The 15,576-nt window shown below is 37.5% G+C and overlaps 1 protein-coding gene and 1 long non-coding RNA gene across 2 annotated transcripts in view; one reads left to right on the top strand and one right to left on the bottom strand.

Moving 5' to 3' along the window:
• Positions 1–15,576, top strand: part of KCND2 (potassium voltage-gated channel subfamily D member 2) — a 549,850-nt gene that overhangs the window by 182,028 nt on the left and 352,246 nt on the right. The gene's annotated exons all lie outside the window — the stretch shown is intronic.
• The window catches only part of LOC110145288 (uncharacterized), a 38,816-nt gene continuing 32,286 nt past the window's right edge, over positions 9,047–15,576 (bottom strand). Inside the window, exons 4-5 of the long non-coding RNA XR_002316174.2 lie at positions 14,551–14,689; positions 9,047–9,254 (exon numbers count right to left, since the gene is read on the bottom strand). This is a non-coding gene — a long non-coding RNA (uncharacterized lncRNA). The remainder of the gene's footprint in view (positions 9,255–14,550; positions 14,690–15,576) is intronic.

Below are 15,576 nucleotides of genomic sequence, written 5' to 3'. Positions count from 1 at the left end.
AGTGACGGGTGTGGCTAACCAAGGGGTGATGCTCAGCCAATGACAATAATGTCAGTGTCCTTTATGTGTGAATTGAGCACTGTTATCATATTGTCATAATAATTGTAAATATAGATAATTATCTCTATGTTAGAGATGATGAAACTTTGGGTCAGAAAGCTTAGACAATTTATTTTGCATAGAAGTCCAGGGCAAAGACCTTGTCTCTTATCTGTGGCCAGGACACTTCAGCCTTTCCTGTCAAATGACTGCCCACCTGACATCCCGGCTGAAAATCAGGTTTCTATTTTGAATATTGGAAAACTGGACGTGTTCATCACAGCACTGATTTGTAAGGAAAGCAATGTGAATGTGTTTAATACATTTACCGTATATTATTAGGTCTGACTGTGATGACACTAGGAGTCTTTTTCCAAAACTCCACGAATGATTGTTCATTTTCAGCCAGGTTTAGAGCTCACTGTTTGTAAATGCTATTTGATGAGAACCTGACATGAGCCACCTTGATCTTAGTTTACAAAGAATTCCTGTTTTTAGTTAGGACCATATGAATATCAGTCATCATTTCAGGCTGCTCCCTCATTATGGAGGTACCACACTTTGAATTGCTAGGCTGGTCTACTTATAGCCTCGATAGCAAGATAGAACTCCTCCATGCACAATCTTGGAACCAGCCAGCCCAGCACAAATGCTGCTCCCCAGAAAAGGGGTGGGAGCTCTGGACTTGCACTCACTTTTTAAGGAGTTGTGTACCATGAGGGCACCACCTGTCAGAAGCGGTTTCTGGGAGATTCAGTGTAGAGAAGCAGCAGGATGACTGTGTGGTAGAAGGCTGTTCAGTACATCCGCCTTGCACAATCTTTAGGAAAATTACTAAGTTCAAAGCGCTAAATGTAGAAAAGGAGTGAAGGGGTGGATCCTCTCATCTGGGCCTGGCATATGTACCATGGTTGGAGTTTTGCATACTCTAATGCAGGTATGCCAAAATCTGTTCCCTCTTTATGTTCTCAAAGTGATCTAAATATCCTCATGAGCCTTGCCATTCTGGCTGGTTGAAAATAAATACAAGGTTCTCAAGCTTTCCTTATTTAAAACCTTTTGTTGTTGTTCTTCAAAACATTTCGAAACAGTCTCAAGAAAATATGGGATCAATTCAAATCCCAAAAATCCCACTCAATGCTGTTTTCCACTTTTCTCCCTCCATCAGCGCAGTAACCTTTATGAGATTGGAAAAGGATCTATTTTCCTAGGACCAACTTCTGAGTTTGGACTGGGTCCTTCCTCATGTGTTATGGTGAGTTATGTTGTTGGGGTGCTGTTTTCTGTGGGTCTCTGGCCTTGGTGACTGCTGAGGCTTTTCTATTCCTCTTTGTTACCTACTGGTAGCCTCTATCGCTAAAACTATCCAGTGGGGATAACCATGATGTTCTCATTCTTCCAAGCTGGTTCTCTGGACTCCGCTTCTTTAACTAATGCTGTAAACCTGATGCTAAGATCCTTCCTCTGTCCAGGCTCCTGCTTTGGGCTCCCCAGTCTGTAGCCTTAGCTTCTTGGTTACTCTGCTTGCTATGAACGTAGCTACTTGGCAGCCCTCTAGTCTTCAACTCAATTTCCCCCTCCCTGTACCTATTGGGACCATGTGAGATTTGGGAAATTTTTTCTACTCCAGGAGTCAACATGGAATGCTCAGTTGCTCAGTCATGTCTGACTCTTCTCAGCATCATGGACCGTAGCCCACCAGGCTCCTCTGTCCATGGGATTTTCTAGGCACAAATACTGGAGTGAGTTGCCATTTCCTCTTCCAGGGGATCTTCCTGACCCAGAATCGAACCTGCATCTCTTTCATAGGCAGGCACATTCTTTACCACCATGCCACCTGGGAAGCCCCAAGATAGAATATCAGAGTCAATTCACCTCACTGCTCAGGGATGTCATTTTCCCCAGTACCTGCCACCAGTCTTAATCAGAGGCAGAAGAACAGGCTCAGAACAGTTTGTCTCAATTGGCTATTGAATTTTAGTAGGAAAGGACTGGTTAATGATAACAATGCATCATGAAATCTTCAGAAGGAAAATTTGTGAACCATTTGTTTTGTGTGTGGCAGTTCCAAATTATTGGTTTTTAAAATCAGTACTTTTCAGTGGAAACAACTTGACCAAAAATTTGTCATAGACTTCAAGACCCACTGAAAGATATTTAATGGGAAAAACTGCTCAGGGATGTTTGTAAGAGCACCCTGAAGGCATTCTGTCCTAGGACTCATTCTTTGTTTGATGCTTCCCACAGACATTTCTGAATTGTTGCTATGTATGTAGCTTGTGGTCTACTGTATACAGGACTTCTCTCAGAAGCATGCAATCATTGTGGGTTACACCTTTAGAAAAAGATGCAAATCTTTTGCCACGGGATTTTCTCAAACTCATCTGGTTAGTTTTCACCACCTTATAACTTTTAAATGGTGACCTTAGTGTCAGACCTCTGACTTGACTTCTCTGCCTCTAACTACCTCCCCTAGACCAGAGGGCACTCGATTCTTTGACTTCCTCTTTTACAAAAGTCTTCCTGTTAGTCTTGTTGCCTTGTCTAAAAGTAGTGTGTGCCCTTCTTTCTAACCTGAGATCATACAGTTGGAAGGGTATATGGCGAATATGATTTATTCATTAGCTCAATGTTGTTTAAGATTTCCCTAGACTCTGAAGCATGCAGTTCTTTGGAGATATCAGAAGTCCATTGTCAGACTACACCTTAAACGTAACCCCTAATGTAAGAGCATCCTGCCGACTTAAATACCAGTCTTACAGATCACACGTAAATTGATATTTGAGTTTGTTGTTTGTCTTTCTCCCAGAAAGCTTCTTACAGAGTCTCCATATGTTCTAAGCACAAGAACCCCCATCTAAGATGGAAGACAGTTGAAACTGAACTAACTTGTCTTTCTTTACCCTCCTTGACAGACAGGAAATATATCTCACTCTCAAGGAACCTATTACCATGTTGACTGGCTCTTATAACAAAATGATACACTTTATCACCTTGTTTACTAACCCTTCCTGTTCTGGTACATACTGCTGGCATTTTAAATTTTGGCTTTCTATCAAAAGCAAACTGCTTCTTACAGTGATTTTGCTCTTTATTTTCTATCAGAGCATTTGAACTCAACTTGAACACAATAAGATATACTAATTTTGGATATATTAATTCCCACATTCTTTTAAGATAAACTTGCTTGTTTCACACTAAGCTTAACTATAAGAAGCCTTTCTTAATTCTTCTCATGGATAAAAATATTTAAATGGTGTGTGTGTGCTCAGTCATGTCTGAGTCTTTGTGACCCCCTGAACTATAGCCCACCAGGCTCCTCTGTCCTTGGGATTTCCCAGGTAAGAACACTGGAGTGTGTTGCCATTCTACTTCAGGGGATCTTCCTGACCCAGGAATCAAACCCACCACCTGCGTCTCCTGCCTTAGAGGCAGATTCTATACCAATGAGCCACCTGGGTTTGCTGTTTAGTGCTCAGCCAGTCCGCCTCTTTGCAACCGCATGGTCTGTCTATGGAATATCTCTAGGCAAGAATCCTGGAGTGGGTAGCCATTCTTTTCTCCAGGGATCCTCCCGACCTAGGAGTCGAACCCTGGTCTCCTGCATTGCAGGCAGACTCTTTACCATCTGCGCTACTAGGGAAGCCACCTGGGAAGCCCATTTAAGTGGTAGGTTATCCTATAGGCTTCTGAAAAAATGGTTCGTTACTCTGTGTTTCTGAAGTTCTGGCGATATCTATGCCATTGACAAACTGTAATGTCTTCTGTTGATTTTGATGCCGAAGGTAATGTTATTTCAATGAAAACTTGACTCTCAAGTCAGTGGAGCATCATAACTACGAAGCTTCGGGATCAGAACCTTGGGAACTCAGGCCCTAGCACAACCGCCATTCGGTTTGTAACTCTGTGCATGTTAATAATGTCTCTAAAGTTGTCATCTCCAAATTGTAGGTGGTATTAACCTCTTGATGGAACTGAATGAAACCCACATGAAATAAGACATATGAAGAGTCTGGTTCAACATAAGACCTATATGAAAAGAGTGAGTATGTTATCCAGTGGTTTGTCAGATACAATTCAGAGCAACTAATTAAGATGATGCTATCAGCATTGTCTTGCAAATCAATCACAAATGATTAAAGTGGTGGGATATTTTGGTCACAATCTCTTCTGTGTGGTTCTGTGGTGCTGAACCTAACTCTGGAAGCTAAGCACAAATGCCATAGGAAGAAAGATGCATTTGATTTGGAGTTGGTTTTTTTATTTTTTTTGTAATGTCTCTGGAAATATATCCCCTCTTTAATAAACAGTCCATCCCTACAGATGGATTTGACTTCATCTTTCATTTCATAAGCAGAGACCAGGAATCAGCCCCATATAGGAAATCTGAAACCCAGCTACTAAAGAAAATAATCAGAGGTATCAAAGTAAATGGAATTAAAAATAAATTGTCAGCTTACTTGACAATATTTGTGAAGTCAGGTTTAATCTACCACTTAATCTAAAGGCAAATAAGTGAAGGACATTTTTTTCTCCACAGCTTTAAGACAGAGCTAACTATTTTGTGCTTTAGTGTGGCATGCATCTTGCTAGTTTACTTCCACAGTTAATATCTGCTGCTATCACAGATTTGTCTTGAAAAAAAAGAAAACATTGAAAACAAAGTTTACTCAAAGTGGGGACAATTTGATTCAATTTTTCTAGTAAAACTTCAGAATTGTTTCTCACTCCCTATTGTTTTTCAAAGGTGTATATAATTAGTTTTCTTTGTATTGCATATTTGTATATTGTTTCCTCTTCTTTATGCTCTTCTCTGCTATGTTTATATTTATGTAACAGGTGCAAACTGAGCATATAATGGAGTGAAAAACACAGTAATAAACAATAATATCTTGGCTCAGCCCCTCCATCTAGGTTGCTAGAAATTTATCTTGCCCTATTCACTCTCATTATAAAGAACATTTTGCAACTTTGCAAAGGGATATTGGAATGAAAACACACACATACACACACACACACAGACAGTATTCCCAAGGCCACAGATTTGTAATTCTTGCAGGAGGCAATGTTTCTCAGCATCTATTCAATAAACAACTCTCTGTGGGGTAGTTAATATCCAGAGGAATATGGCATACAGTGATGAAAGAGTTGAAGCAAACACTTGGATTCTACCTTCATGTTGACCCCAGTGCCAACATCGCCTATTTACTGTGCACCTACCACTGCTATATGTTCTAGCTACTTTTATACTGAAGATGTTTTCTATTTTCTGTCACAGTATTGTCTCTGTAACTCAGCTCTCCTAAGAGTCTTTGTTATTCAGCACAACAAAATCTCACTGTGCGCGTGCTGCGGAGACCCATCCTGTGATTCTATACAGCACCATTCACCCAAATCACGTCGTCGTTTTCAGCACATTAACCCTGACCCTATTGCCTTGCTGTATCATGTATCCACCCTGGATTGTGAATAGCAGGCAAATCAACCTTCTCAATCACTTCCTCTGCTACACCATTCTTTTTAAAATTCCCTAATAAATTTCAGTAAATTTCTTTCACATTCTTCTGTCTTTCCCTTATAGTCTTCCTCCCTTCCTGTTTCATGTCATTTTTTATAACTTGCCAATTTTATTTTGGAAGTAAGAGAATGACCTGAAAATAGTACTGACTTCTCCTGTTCAGTCACTCAGTTGTGTCTGACTATTTGCAACTCCATGGACTGCAGCATGCCAGGCTTTCCTGTCCTTCACTATCTTCCAGAGGTTGCTCAAACTCATGTCCATTTAGTCAGTGACGCCATCCAACTGTCTCATTCTCTATCAGCCCCTTCTCCTTCTGCCCTCAGTCAGCCTTTTCCAGTGAGTCAGCTCTTCGCATCAGGTGGCCAAAGTATTGGAGCTTCAGCTTCAGCATCAGTCTTTCCAGTGAATAATCAGGGTTGATTTCCTTTAGAATTGACTGGTTTGATCTCCTTGCTGTCCAAAGGACCCTCAAGAGTTTTCTCCAGCACCACAGTTTGAAAGCATCAATTCTTCAGTGTTCAGCCTTTATGATTCATGTCTCACATCTGTTCATGACTACTAGAAAAACTGACTTATCTATTTATATGTAAATTATCTTAGGTGTATCAATAGTGGATTGTATTTTTTTAATTAATAAGAAAGTATCTCCTAGGTCTAAAATGAAAAGAGCACATAATTAGGTTTGTATTCAATCATAATGCTTTAATGAATGAAGGGAAAAAATAAAATAAAAATTAACCTCTATTTCTTATACATATACTATTTACTTAAACTGAAATATATTCTCTACATGTCAACCTACCCAAAATATAAAATCCTATCCAAATTTCATTTTCATAACACTTGTATGTCTTAAAGACAAGGGTATTCATTTAGTAAAAATCAAATGGAAGAAAGAATTTAGAAATTCTTCATGTTCTATGAAACTTCTATAACATTGAAAAGTGATTTACATGTTAGCATTTTCAAGATGCTGATGATTGATTTAATTTTGGGCTTGACTCTTAAAACTGAAATTACCAAGCTAAATTTAAATGTTGTCATCATTTTTCCTGCAGCCGTAGAATACACTCCTCTCTTTGGAAAATATTGTAAGGAGCAATGTACTGTTTATTTACAGGTCTCCCTTGCGTTTATAATATTACTTCTTTTAAGTGGAAATAGCTCCATGGGAGATACCTTCATTGTCAAGTGTACATGATGAATACAGAAAAACCCCAGTTTGGCGTTTTAAGCTAGTCGTGTTCTTTCAAGTTTGCTTTGGTGTAGAGCGTGGTCTCTGAGCAAATCCCCCAGTGTCTCCCAGTACTTTTGTCACAGTTTGTTTCATGTTTATTTTCCCCAAGTCAGTGTCATTGGATGGTTTTGATCATAAACCAGCATCTGCTAATATTTCACACATATTTAAATTGCATAAGGACCCCAAGTCCCTAGGGGATAGCACAGAATTCTTTCTCTCAGCCCTTTTCCCACATACTCTGCCACAGTTCAGGAATGTCCTGTTGCAAGCAGAGCCTTGTCCCTCTGCCCCTGTGGGGTGCACTGCACACTCAAACAGCATTCAGAGGACCAGATGTCTTGATGAATTTCAGTCTGAACCTTGGACTGACCGCCTTTTGTCTCCAGATGAGAAAACTCTTCAGACTGTTAACATCCACAGGCGAGAAGGACTGAGCTGGGCAAATCAACATTTCACCCACTACTCTAGTAATGCCATGTGCTACCCTAGCAATGCCAAGGCTCCAGTATTGAGGATAGTAAATTGTGAATGAATTATTACAAGCTGGCAATGAATGTGTATTTTTCACATGGGAAACAAATATGAGAGTCTAAGAATAGGAAAATGTGAGAAAATCTTTGTCCATTTTTGTAAGAATCTTTGTATAAAGGAATTCTTTGAGTGTTAAAAAGATAATACTGATGCATTTTAATTAAAAAATTCCGATTCTTTTTTTGTTTGCTGCTAGAGTAATTTTTACTTCATTGCTGTTGTGGCTCTTTTCTCACATATTTATAGAGAAATATATATATATATATATAAGTATATATTTTATCATATTTCTAGAAATACCAGTTATCTAATAATTGAAAAAGACACCCATATCTCTCTCTCTCTCTCCCCCCCCCCTCTTTTTAGTCTTTGATATGTCTGAAAATCTTTCAAAACTGTACACTTTTGTAACATGTATCCTTCTGTATGATCATACAGTCACCCCTGTTTCTATTTTGTATAACAGTGAGCTGCATTATAAGGTAAATCTGACAAGCTCTAGGTACTTCAGTTGGTTTACATCTTATTTGAAAATGTTGGAAATGGAAACAATAAAAATATAAAGCAATACCTGTGAAATTCTCAGAGCTATATTTTTCAATTTGAATAATGTACATACTGGAACATAGGTCATTTAAACAAAACACATTTATCATATTCTAATATGGATATCAACCCATTCTTTAAACATCTCTACAATTAAAATTCTATAAAACCAAGTCAACAGGTAACTGTCTTAGTTGATTGTCTGATGACTACTAACAGTACTCGGTCTCATATTGCTTAATAGCTAACAGGGGCTACATTCTGTGGAGCAATCGATTCCAATATACTGTAATAAATGCTGTGATAAAAGAGGTACAGATGCTACTGAAGCAGAATTGAACAATGATGAAGTGTTGAAACAACAGCTTTAAATGGCAGGAATAGAAAGTGAATATCATGAAAAAAGAAAGAATTTCATTCAAAGAGGATAACATATGTGATGACTAGGAGTCTGGAGAGAAAGAATATGATATTTAAGAAACTGAAGATATGCTTAACTTTATCATGAAATTTGATGTAGCTGTGATAAATGACAAAAGAGGAAAAGGTTAAGAGGGTCCAATTAGGAAGAATCAAACTATGAGAAAGCATTGGGGAACTTTATATTGAGGGCAATGGAGAACTACTAAAGAACTATAAGTGAATTAACTCTGGCTCTAGGAGGAATAAATTGGAAGGAGACTGGTTCAGTGCATAACATTCAGGCACATATTGAAATAATTTGATTGAGAGATGTTTTCTGAACTAAATAAGAGCATTGGTGATGGATTTTCAATCAAAAGAAAAAAATTGAAATTAATTTATAACTTACTTGATTTCTTACCTTTAAATATAGACTATGAAAAGAGCACAGACACCCCCAAACATTTCTTAAAAGTCCTCTGTTTGCTTCTAAATTTATAACCTCTATTCCTTCCGATTCTCTAACACAACCAAACTCAAAGTGAGGTTCATTGACCTCTAGGCCTCCCCCAGGACATTTCTGGAAATTCACAAGATCAAATCTAATTTCATATTATTAAGATGTTATTTTTTCCCTATTGTGTTGGTCTTTTTACTAGTGGTGCAAAAGCAATGTTCGGTAAAACCCTTGATGGTTTTGCTATAGTCACCTGTGGTCATTATATTCCTCACTTGCAAAAGAAACCTTTAAAAGTCAGTATATTACTAATTTTAATAATTAGTAATTTAATTAGTAATTTCAACCCTTGGGTACTCATCTTTTTAATAATCTTGTGACCAGATGGGAGGAGTACAAAAAGAACTTGCACTCCATGTAAATTGTCTCAGGGAGGGGAGGGAAAAGGGAAAAAAACGTGTGGCTGTCTTCAGTTGGGAGCTGAACTAGACAGTTTTTTCTTAGAGCTTCATCTTTACCTGAAAGAGCAAGATAGACAAACTTGTGATTGTTCGGATTTGGTTGTCTGGCTGACATATCAAAATATGAATAAAATGAACCCTTCATGTGAAGAAAAACTACTGACAATATTTGTTATCAATAATAAAATTCACATTTTCTGGTGAAAACCGAAAAGTTGGATAACTCATGTCTGTCACTGTAAGATTGACATCTAATAAAGACATTCTTGATGGGACTGGAATATTTTTTAAGTATGACTTTTTTATTTAGTATAATGAAATATGTCAACATTTGGAAAATCTGTCTCAGTGAATTAATGTTTTCTAAATGACCTAGATATGATTTTACAAACTTAGATGTAGATAACAGATCCATTCAAAGTGAAAGCTGAGCCAATGGATTTTATTTTATTTATTTATTATTATTATTTTTTATTAGTTGGAGGCTAATTACTTTACAATATTGTAGTGGTTTTTGTCATACATTGACAAGAATCAGCCATGGTTTTACATGTATTCCCCATCCCGATTTTAATGTTATAGAGTCCATTTCACTGATGGGTGTGTTCATTTGCTAGGGCTGCCATAACGTAATATCGCAAACAGGATGCCTTAAGCCACAGGAATTTGTTTTCTCAAAGTTCCGACCATTGTTTGTCCAACCACGATCAAGGTGTCAGCAGATTTGATCTCTCCTGAGCCTTCTTTCCTTGACTGGCAGATGGCCATCCTCTTGCTGGGTCCTCACAGAGACTTTTTTATCCCTGTTATCTCTCTCCTTTTTATAAGGCTACCAGTCACTTTATAGCAGAGTTTCACACTTAAAACCCCATTTAATCTTAGTTGCTTCTTTGAAAGCTCTATGTCCAAAAACAATCACACTGGGGTTAGTGCTTCAAACATATATTTGGAGGGACATGATTCAGTTTATAACAATCTGTTTTCAGATTCCATATTGAAATCAACTTTTAAGCATCTATCACTTCCCAAGTTTTGGTCTCGTATTGAAGCATATCCATAATTATCTAATAAAGCTGTTGAACTACTATTCCCTTTCTCAAATATATATATATATATATATGTATATATATATATATATTTTTGTTTTTGTGAAGCCAGATTTTCCTCACATACTTCAAACAAAACAGTATCATAAGAGATTGAATGCATATATCCAGCTGCCTATATTAAGCCACACATTTGAAAAATGTACAGTAATGCCTCTCTCCCACTGATTGTTTACTTTCAAAGATATCATAAAAACATGCTTTATAAATATCCAATGGAATTTTTTCTATTATTTTTAATGAATCAATAATTTTTATCTTAATATCTAGCATGATTAATATCTATAACCACAATGCACATAAACAAAAGTTGTTTTGGGTCCTTATTACTTTTTAAGTGTCTGAAGGGTTATTTGGACCAAAAGTTTAACATCTACAGCTTTAGAATATCAGCATAGATGTTAGCTATGAGACTTTAGAACTTGTGGTTACCCTGAAGATGATTCATCAAAGTCAAAGAACAAGTAAGAAGAAATCAGAAACTGATTTAAAAAAAAAAAATTTGCCTGAGAAATACCTGTATTTAAAAGGTCAGGTAGAGAAGAATGACCTGGTAAAGAATGAAAGGAAGACCTACATTTTGTGAGGTGCTATACTGAGATCTAGGTACACTGAAATGAGCTTACAGTTCAGTGGAAAAAGGGGGAAACAATTTTGGGGGGAGAAGGACCAGGAAAACTAGTTTTAATGAGGGAGAGGTGGGTATCGATTACTGCAGAGAATGCATTTAGCTAAGGACAAAAATTCCCATGGAGTCGAGGGCGTTGGTCATGGTGAGCTTGTTGAAAACAGAGTTAGTGGGTGTGGAATGGTTGCACAACCCTGAGGATTCTGCCTTTTTAGCATCAAAAAAATGGGTCATCATCCAGTCCTCTGTCAGATGAGAAAGAAGAACTGTCCAGTCTTTGAGGGAAGGAAAGTTTCTGGGTTAATCCACCTCATCATTAGTGTTTGGTGCCTATCACGCTACGTTTCTCTCACTTTAATCACCACTCCCTCTCTCTCTTTTTCTTAAGCACACACACACACACACAGTCCTCCATTCACAACTGTTCCTGAGACCTTAGATTAGGATGCAGTGGTAGGAGGGTTATTACTTCATTCAACAACTTAAGTCCCTGTTGATCAGTTCTAATTCCTAAAGCCCATGGCCTCAGGATGAATCTACATTTAATGCCACTAAATGTATGTTCATTCATCGTAGATGAATCCTAGAAGACATCTCCTGAATCAATCAAAACATTAATATTTTCACTATGACAGATCTTCAAATATTTAAAGACAGTCATTTCTTATCCTTTTAGTATTTTGTTCTCCAATGTAAATAGCACCAATTCTTTCAAGCAGTTCTCAGACGACAAGATTTTTATTACTCCATTCATCCTGATAGCTCCCCTCAAGACATATCTTGGTATGTTAATGCCTCTATAAAGATTGCCCAGATTGCATACTGTGTTTCTTCAGGTGTGTTTACAATTATATATGTACACTGGAACTATTGCACCTCTTGACATTATAAACTATAGTTTTTTTTAATAACTTAAAGAAACATCATAAATGTACATTTACTTGTCTAGCGTGGCAAGGATAATGCTCAGTTTTGTAGAGACATTTAAAATGGAATACCATTCATACCTTATATATATGTGTGTGTGTGTGTGTGTGTGTGTGAATATAATATACTTGTATATGTGTACACTTACCATTTTTAGAGAACAATTTGGAAATAGCTTTTAAGAGAAATGAAAATAGTTGTGACATTTTGCCAAGTAACACCATTCCTGATAATTGATTTTATAGGGAAAATTTTAAAAAGAATAACCCTTCTGCCATTGCCTGAACTTGAACAGTTTTGTCTCTGTCCTGGGGAATTGTTCGTTTCATCTGCAATCTCTTCCTTGTTAGTCTGTCCACTGCTTCATTCCCAGACATGTTATTCTAAGTCCCAATTTAGTCATTTCACCTTTCTACTTCAAAACCCTCCGTGGTTCCCCATCAATTGCAAAGTCAAATTTCCTAACTCGATTTCCATGGCCTTTCACAGTCTGGATCCTGCCTGTTTCCATATCCATCTCTTATTACGGCCCAACTACCCCTCCAGGCTTCAGTCATACGGTGGGTGGGTGGGTCTTATACCTCCAGCTCTGACTTTTTAGAGGATGCAGGAAGGGGACTTGAGAAGAGTGAGAAGAGGATCATAATCAGTATTATCTGGAAGTTTTTCAGGCTGTACAGGTCCCTCTCCCATTTCTCAGAAATACTCATATCCCCCAACCAGAGGTGGTGACCTCTTGTTGAGCGTCGTGACAGTGATAAGCCATTGTTCACAGAGAGTGTCATGTCCTTTGGTTGAATTAAAATAGATAAAAGATGGAGCAGCACTGCTCTCCCTGTCTGTGTACCGTGTAAAATCCAAATCTCTTCAGAATTCTGTTCAAATATTACCTTTTCTCTGAAACTGTCTGTCTTCTATCACCAGGAGTTCCATACACATTGTATTCAGTTGAGCTATATCAGACAGCTATTATTTGGTCATTTTTAGCCCTCAGGACACTCAGTGTAATATGGTTCAATCTACTAGCAGATCTCTGAGCACATCTCTCACTGCATTTAATTCCTTGTTTATAAATTAGTCTGTCTCCCACTTTGTTACCTCTGGAGCATAGAAAACACATTGTATTCCTGATAGCCCGCACTATTACCTGGTATGTAGTAAGTGCTTGATAAATGAGTATTGGATGAAATGATGATTAATTAAAAAAATATAGCTGAATACTCAATGGTAGAAGTAATATGACATTTTATAATCATCAAAATTAGTTCAGTATTGAGACCATGAGCAAACATACAGTAATACTTGTATAACAGGATTAAAACATAAGAAGATGGTTTATGCAAGTAGACAAAGTTTGAAAAAAGCATGAAATGTTAAGATAAGTGATGAGATTATGATCAATTTTATAATTGAGAAATTATGTTCTTTTAATTTAATATTTTTTTAAAAAAATTCATTTTAAGTTTCAGTTAAATACAGTTGGGGTTTCCCTGGTGCCTCAGATGGTAAAGAATCTGCCTGCAATGTGGGAGACCTGGGTTTGATCCCTGGATTGGGAAGATCTCCTGGAGAAGGGAATGGCAGCCCACTTAAGTATTCTTGCCTGGAGAATTCCATGGACAGAGGAGCCTGTCAGGCTACAGTCCATGGGCAAAGAGTCAGACATGACTGAGCGACTAACACTTTCACTTTTAAATACAGGGTAGGCCTGTGTCATACCATTGCTTACTGTTGAGGGCCTAGAATGTTATGTCTTTACATCTCCTTACATTTTTGTCATGCAGGTGTGTTATAGATGATCAACAACTGTTTGTTAAACAAATGGAAAATTTAAGTGCCCAAAAGTTTAGGTAAGGGAAGAATAGCTAGAAAGTATTTGTTAAGGGATTCCAATGAATCAAAGCTAGACTTGCTTCAGTTACATTTAGAAGAAGCACTGGTGAAACAATTAAAAATGGTTCCACTGCTGTTGGAGGTCCAACTCCCTCAGATCCTGCACTTGTGTCCTAAAGGTGGTGATGAGGTCAAGTTTCCTGGGAGAGTTTAACTAAACCACAGGAGGGATCTACCAGAGAAAAGATAGCACGTTCTTATTAGTTTTACTTTTTTCCTTTTCTCCTTTTGTGCAGTGGGTAAAACTATCAAAGGAATAAAAGCAGGTGTGTCCATGCCTGGAATTTTCATCTCTTTCACTGTGGTCAGTGTGGAGTTTTCACTGAAGCCCAGGGAGGCTGACAAATCACATTTCTGAGCCACGGTTGTGAGCCCTGTTTCTCATAAGCAGGACCTTGAAGCACTTGGGTCTGAGCACAGGCTATGGAATGTTTTTTCTAGGAGAAAACATTTCTTCTTATTTTTCTTTCCTTTCTTGCATTTTACTTATTTTTCTATCCCAGTTTTCTCCTCTGTGAATCATGCAGAAATTCATATGCACTGAACTGGAGGAGAGACTATTCTAAAAGGAGAAATAGTTAAGCCAAGAGCTCCTATTCTGGTTTGGAGTTTATTGCTTGTTTGCCTTTGGACAGTGGTCTCTTGTGGGGACACAAACTAGAGAGATTGTTAAAGCTCATGGGTCCCAATGTGATGCTTTGACCTAATTAGTTTATTTTCACTGCTGTGTAAAAAGATCTTAGAGAAAAAAATAGACCTTTCCAGGTGTGAGCTATTACCCTGAAATAGCATTTCCCACCTGCGTTCATCTGCGATCATTGTCCATTAGTAGATGTCAGAGGACACATTGTCTTCCAGTTAAAACTCACAGGAGTGGCAGACTTTAAGAAAAAAGAAATGAGATGTATTTGCATCATAGGAAACTATTGACATCAAATCTGTAGGAAGAAAACATGAATAATATAGTGAATGTTGAAATTCATATATATAGACAATAAATTTTAGACTGTCTACCTTCCCATTCCTTATAGTTTGCATTATGTTTTCAAAAGCTAGTGTTTCTTAAACTTTGGAAGTAACTGGATATACAAGAAGGACATCATCTCATTTTTACAGGAAACAGTATGAAGCACAAGGTAATGGTGGTTGTCACAAATGGAGAACCTTGGTAAAAAAATGAATTGTTCATTCATACAATTTAGAACCAATCTAACCTTAGGCTGAACATTAGTAATGATAATAATATTAATAACAACAACAGAATTCAGGAGAAATATAAATAATTAAATTGAACTATAGTTCCTTCTGGAATATATAACCTTGTGTATACATTATGGCTAGCCTCAGTGGAATTCATCATCTCTACCCTTTCCCATTTTTCCCTTTCTCAATGAAGTATGTTGGTTCCACATTTGGGCAATGGAAGTGTTTTCTCAGCTTTCCTTAGCAGACTTTGCTGCCCCATGAAGGTGCTGTGTGCTATATTAAGGAAAATTAAGATCCAGAATTTAGATCCACAGCCGTGTGACACTTGGTCTAACCAGATGGAAATGTTGGGAAATTGGACTTAGAGTATGAGGGCTGAAATGTTGATCATAATAATTTAAAATATGACTACAGACTTGAGAATTACAGAGCTTAAAAGGAAAAGAGACACACAATTGGTAAAAGAAGGGAAGACCGTCAGACTTTATTATACTTCTGAGATGGATAAACTATTGTTGTTATATATAAAAAGATTACATTATTTCCAGTCAAAATTGGCTGTCATCACTGTTGACAAGCTTAAGGGGAGGACAAAAAAACAAGTAGAGAGGAAACCCAG

Source organism: Odocoileus virginianus, chromosome 1 (assembly GCF_023699985.2).
Source record: "Odocoileus virginianus isolate 20LAN1187 ecotype Illinois chromosome 1, Ovbor_1.2, whole genome shotgun sequence".
Taxonomy (NCBI): Eukaryota; Metazoa; Chordata; class Mammalia; order Artiodactyla; family Cervidae; genus Odocoileus; species Odocoileus virginianus.
The sequence above is the reverse complement of the archived record's forward strand: the minus strand, read 5'-3'. Positions and strand labels throughout refer to the sequence as shown.